We start from the raw sequence: 6,288 nt of genomic DNA, 5'->3' as shown, positions 1-6,288 counted from the left end.
TTTGAAGGTTTTTGACTCTGCAGACCGTTTACATAAAAGGCTACATAACACACAAGGGGACAGGTAATAACCGGAAAAGTGTGACATGGGACCTTTAAAGCTTCTTGTTTTCAGTCCTCCCTGTAAGAAAGCTTTATCAGTTCTCATTCATAACACTCTGTTCGATGTCTCACTATGGGATGCGCCTCATCGCGGAGCAAACAGAAGCATCAATCTCATTACGCCAATCCTGATTGGCTGGTGATCTTGACGTCAGCGTCAGGGAAATCACCCCCTATAAGTAGCTTGCGCCACGACGCATGCATCATTCAAACACCTCTTCTCGCTTCAGAGCACATCTCTACAGTAGCCGGGCAAGCTTCACTGTCCACAGACTGAACCCAAATACCCATTTCGGTCGACGGGCCCTCGCCGGCTACTCCTTCTGCTTCGCAGGAAGACGGTAGTACTAACGCTGTTAGTATTTAAAATCGACCTCGCCCTTCTCTTACCCGAGAAAGTAAGGTAGGTCCGATTTTTTTAAGCTAGCAGCACACCTGTTGCTAGCTCGCTCCCTCTCTACGGTAGCGAGGAAGTTTTTTTCTTTTCTCTTCTCCACGGAGGAAGAAAGGATTAAAAGAGGAGCATACTACCACACCAGTCAGTATTCTCCGGGAATAAAAGACCCACACCGTCCTTTTCTCCGGATTAAGGACAAGATGGTAATATCTTTTCTCCCATCCCACCTGTCGAGAGCGGGCTCTCTCCACGCCACGAGGCGAACAAGATGGACGCCCCTCTCCCTCACACCAGAGGAATCAGGTCCTCGGTGGCTCGACTCTGCGGGTTGAAGATCTCGGGCACAGACACACACCAGGTCTGTTCGTCCTGCCTCGGGCTGGAACACGCCCGAGGTGCTATCGACAACCCCGGCTCATGCGGACATTGTGTCCGCTTCACCGTCAAGAGCCTCCGCCGGCGGTTAGCATGACAAGCTAGCCTGTCGGAACAGGACCCCCCCATGTCCACGGACCCGCCGGCCGGCAGTCAAGACACGGGGGCGTCCGCCACAGAGAGTGAACCCCTCTCCGTGTCGGTCTGGGGCTCATTATCTGCGATGACTATAGAACCGGTGACTCCACCAAGCTGGGGGCTCCCGGTTAGACTTCACCATGGTCTCACCCGCGGAGAATGCCCTCGAGCTGGACTACAAGGAGGACGAAGAGGAGGACGCCTTGGCGTTCCTCCTGTCCGAGTCAGATGAACAGGAAGAGGACACCTTCATGTCACCGGCTCAGGCTGCAAAGCCTGAGGCGAGAGCGGCTCTCCCGGGCGATAGCACACCAGCTTCGCCCGGTCTGAGCATGGACCTGCAGGCCGTGTGTAAACGCGCTGCGGCCAGACTCAACGTCCCGTGGCCCGAAATGGCCAAGGAGATCTCCGGGTCCCACTACGAGGGAAAACATCTTCCCCAAGCAGCGGGGAAAAAGAGGCAACTCCTTCCGGTCTTCCCGGAGATGTTGGATGAAGTGTCGGTCTCGTGGAGAGACCGGCCCTTCAGCAACAAGGTCCCAATCCAGGGTGCCTCCTCCCTAGACTGCGACGGAATGGAGAAGCTTGGCCTGCTCCGCATGCCGCCCATGGAACCGCTGGTAGCGGCCCACCTTCTACCACGGGTGGGCCCATCACCAAGCAGGAACCCCACGCTGCCAGCAAAGTCGGACCGTTTTCAGTCAGCAATGACTGAAAAATCCTATAAAGCTGCAGCATTGTCCGCCAGGGCCCTGAATGTGTCCTCGCTGCTAACCGCCTACCAAGCGGAGCTCACCGAGGACCTGTCGGGTAACCCGGGGGCAGCCACTCTGGACGAGATGGCAGCGGTCACGGACATTTGTCTCCGTGTCCAACGCTGCGCCGTCCAGGCCACGGGCAAGGTAATGGGGATCATGGTGGTGCAGGAAAGAGCGAGATGGCTCAACCTCACCACCCTCCCAGACCGGGAAAAGGAGGATGTGCTGGATTTTCGGTTCCGCTCTCGCCTCCATGCAAAGGAGGTGTGAGACGAAGAAGAGGGAGGACGAGGCACTCCACCTCTGCCTCCCTCGAAGGGTCCAGCCGCTGCTTTCACAGCAGCAGTCCTTTACCCAAGCTGCCTCGAACTCTGCTCGGTTTAAAGCACCGAAGACGCAGAGGTCGCAGCCCACCCCGAGTCCCCAGCCCAGGCTGGAGACAAGGGCGAGCTGGCCTAGAAATTCTCCGGTTCCGGCTGCAGCTCAGGCTCAGCCAACCCAGAATTTCGGCCAGCAGTCGAGGAAGAAGAAGCGAGCTGCATGACAGCCTCTCCTTCTCCCCTCCGTGTCAGAGCTGGAAGTTCATTCCCCAGCTCTGAATGTGTTCCCGCCGCCTCGAGAGATGCCTAAACACCATCCTCAAGTCCGCAGTGATTCTTCTGTCATAAAACATTTGCCGCTGACGCATCCAGGCGTCAGGCCGAGGGCGCAGCTCAAAAAAATGAAAAGAAAATCAATGAAGACAATGAACAGCCCGTCAATTGTTCCCCTTCTGAGAGCAGCTACGGCATCTCTCAAAAGGCGGATTTCTGAGGGGTCTGTAAAGGCACCACCGCCACGCGCATGCGCAGTGCCGGCTGGGGCTTTAAGGGCTCCACCGTCACGCGCATGCGCAGTGCCGGCTGGATATTGTCGAAAAGGGGCACCACTGTGTTCAGACACTAGAGGGCCCCATAACACAACAAATAGAGTCTCAGAGAGGAGGAGATGTGATATCTTCACTGGCTCTAAGGAGCATGCAGTGGAAAATGCTCACATCATCTGCTTGGGTTTTCAAGACAGTAACACGGGGCTACAGACTCCAATTCACTGTCACCCCTCCTCGCATCTCGGGCATTCTGCACTCGCAGGCCCGAGGAGAGTCAGCCCATATTCTGGAGAAAGAGATTCTCTCACTCCTAGAAAAAAGGGCTATACTCGCCGAGCAGAGTCAGGGCGGCTTCTATTCCAAGTACTTCCTCGTTCCCAAACGGGGAGGGAACGGAATTCGGCCAATACTTGATTTAAGGGCTCTGAACAGATATCTAAAAAGATATAAGTTCAGAATGCTCACTCACACATCTCTGCTGCGGATCGTGCGACAAGATGACTGGTTTACATCAGTCGACCTGAAAGATGCGTATTTCCACATCCCAGTATATTATCCACACAGGAAATATCTGAGATTCGCATTTCAGGGGATCTGTTATGAATACAGAGTACTTCCCTTTGGTCTGTCTCTCAGTCCAAGGGTGTTTGTACAGTGTACGGAAGCCGCGATAGCCCCGTTGAGACAACAGGGCATTCGCCTGGCGACCTACCTGGACGACTGGCTGCTTCTCGCACAGTCGGAGCAGGAGGCTGTTACGCAGACAAATGTCCTCGTAAAGCACCTGCTCAACCTGGGTTTCATAATAAATACAGAGAAGAGCATGTTGTGCCCCGCGCAGACTATACTCTTCCTGGGTTTACACCTGAACTCGTCGCCCTTTTCAGCTCGCCTGTCAGCGGAAAGAGTGAAAGCTTTCAGAGCTTGTCTTGCTCTTTTTCAGCTGCGCAAACATGTTCTTTTTAGATCATGCTTGCGATTGCTGGGGCTCATGGCGTCAGCCATCCTGGTCGTACGACTGGGACGCTGACGCATGAGGGAGTTTCAGCGCTGGGTGGCCACCCTAAAACTAAACCCGTAAATGCGTAATGGCACTGCGCCACTGGCTGCACCCGACTTTTCTAGTACGGGGCGTGCCCATGGGTGCTGTCCTTTCACGGAAAGTGGTCACCACGGACGCATGTCCGACAGGTTGGGGAGGTATTTATGAAGGTCGCCCGGTGAGGGGTCTCTGGAGCAGAGACCTCCAGCGGGCACACATAAATTACCTGGAGCTTTTAGCGGTGTTTCTCACCCTAAGACGCTTTCTGCCTTTCCTCAGGGGACATCACGTCCTCGTGAGGACAGACAATACGACCACAATATCGTATATTAACCGCCAAGGGGGTTTGCGTTCTCTCCAGTTACACACACTGGCGCGCAAACTTATCCTATGGAGCGGTAGGCGTCTCCTCTCTCTGAGAGCGACGCACGTACCGGGAGTGATGAACCTCGGGGCAGATCTACTGTCCAGAGGTACACCACTTTATGCAGACTGGACTCTACATCCAAGGATTGTGAGCCAGCTGTGGGTGCGTTACGGCAGAGCCGCGGTGGATCTGTTCGCTTCGAAAGACAACGCTCAGTGTCAGCTGTTCTTTTCGATGCGGGATCTGAATGCACCGTTAGGCGTGGATGCACTCGTGCACGATTGGCCCCCGGGCCTTCTGTACGCGTTTCCACCCCTGGCTCTGATACCTCCAACTCTGGCCAGAGTGAGAGAGCAACACCACACACTTATTCTGATAGCTCCACACTGGCCAGCTATGTACTGGCTCGCGGAGATATATCAGCTGCTGTGCGGGCAGCCATGGCAGCTCACACTACGCAGGGACATACTGTCCCAAGCGGGGGGGGCGATCTTTCACCCACACCCAGAGCGATTGGCTCTATGGGCCTGGCCCGTGAGTGGTACCATAATCGGGGGTGCTTTGTCATAATGACCAAGCCCCCTGTGTCCTGGGCTATCCCTTACAAGGGCAAGCCTGTTACTAAGCAACGGCTCTCCCACTATTTGTGGAAGCAATTGCTGTGGGGCCCGTACGAGTCAGAGCTCGCAGGCACCTTCGGGTTCGCGAGCTCTCTTGACTCAGGGTTTGGCTGCATCCTGGGCTCTGTCCAGGATGTCTCCCATACAAGACATTGGTGCAAGCGGCGAGCTGGTCCTCGCCGCTCACTTTTGTCCGCCTTTTAACAGTCTGGACGTTCTACTCCCAGTTTTGACTCAAGCAGTGCTGGGCACCTGGTTGAGTCGGAGCCCTACCTGTTGAAGTTCTGGTCGGTTTGGTGATTTTCGAGATAAGCTCGTCTGGCAATACGGGAGCTACAATTTCCCATAGTGAGACATCGAACGGAGTGTTATTAATGAGAACTATAGGTTACTTACTTACCCCAGTTCTCCGAGTAACATGAAGTGAGATGTCTCACCAGACGGCCCTCCTTGCTATGGTGAAGCGAGAAGAGGTGCTTATTTTGAATGACGCATGCGTCGTGGCGCAAGCTACTTATAGGGGGTGAATTCCCTGACGCTGACGTCAAGATCACCAGCCAATCAGGATTGGCGTAATGAGATTGATGCTTCTGTTTGCTCCGCGATGAGGCGCATCCCATAGTGAGACATCTCACTTCATGTTACTCTGAGACCCGGGGTTACGTAAGTAACCTATAGTTTCCCCTTTCAGCACATTTCCAAAAATCATCAGCAACACATATTCACTTCCTGTTTGGCTCCCTGTGCCTGCATGTGGCCAAAGGAAGCTGAACTCAAATGGAGGTTATTTTGGAGAATGGTCAATTGTACTTCAATATCTTTCCTGCTAGTTTCTCATGGCCTCTGCTGCCATCTCTTCCTCTCTCCTCTTTCCCCACACTCAAAGCTTTTCCCACCTTGAGCTGACTGTGCAACAACCATTTTCTGTGAAAGCTGCTTTACTGAAGAGCCAGGGGAATTAGGTGGTCATCTATTTAGTGTGAAGTAATGCTTGAAAACCCATGTATTCGAGTTCACCCATTATAAATCATGTCCCCCCTGCCACAAAGCGCCAGGCGTGTCACTCTGCCCACTTGTTGTCACAGCTGGGTGACAGTGAGACAACAAACACAAAGGTGTCTTTAGCTTTCACAAACCATCAGACCCTCCCACAGTGCTTTCAAACGCCATAATGGCAGTAATAATGATTATAGGCTTGATTTATAAAGGCACTAATCACATTGTCTTCTAAAGCTTTTAGTAAACCGTTTCCATTGTCTAATGAACCATGTTTCACAAAGAAGAGCAAATGCCCTGTTTCTGTTTCCAAATTACTGGCAGAGTACCCTGCCTTCCGGAGGCTTATTTATATTTACTTGTGTGTGTGAAGTGTTTGTTCTCAAACAGTGTTGAACATTTGGCCTCCTGAGGGAAGAATTGAAACCCTCTAAACATCAGAACCTGTTAGTCTGTCCATTTAAACACCTGTGAAACCAGGTCAGAACTTGCTTTCGGCTATTTGATATAAACTAAAATATGAAAGTCATGATGTCAAATAAATATTTGATGCTTTGATGAGGATCGAAGTCCTTTTGTATGTGTACAGATTTAGTAGTTGATGCTATCCATGGACTGACACTATG

This window comes from Pseudochaenichthys georgianus, chromosome 13 (assembly GCF_902827115.2).
Source record: "Pseudochaenichthys georgianus chromosome 13, fPseGeo1.2, whole genome shotgun sequence".
NCBI classification, from domain to species: Eukaryota; Metazoa; Chordata; class Actinopteri; order Perciformes; family Channichthyidae; genus Pseudochaenichthys; species Pseudochaenichthys georgianus.
The sequence above is the reverse complement of the archived record's forward strand: the minus strand, read 5'-3'. Positions refer to the sequence as shown.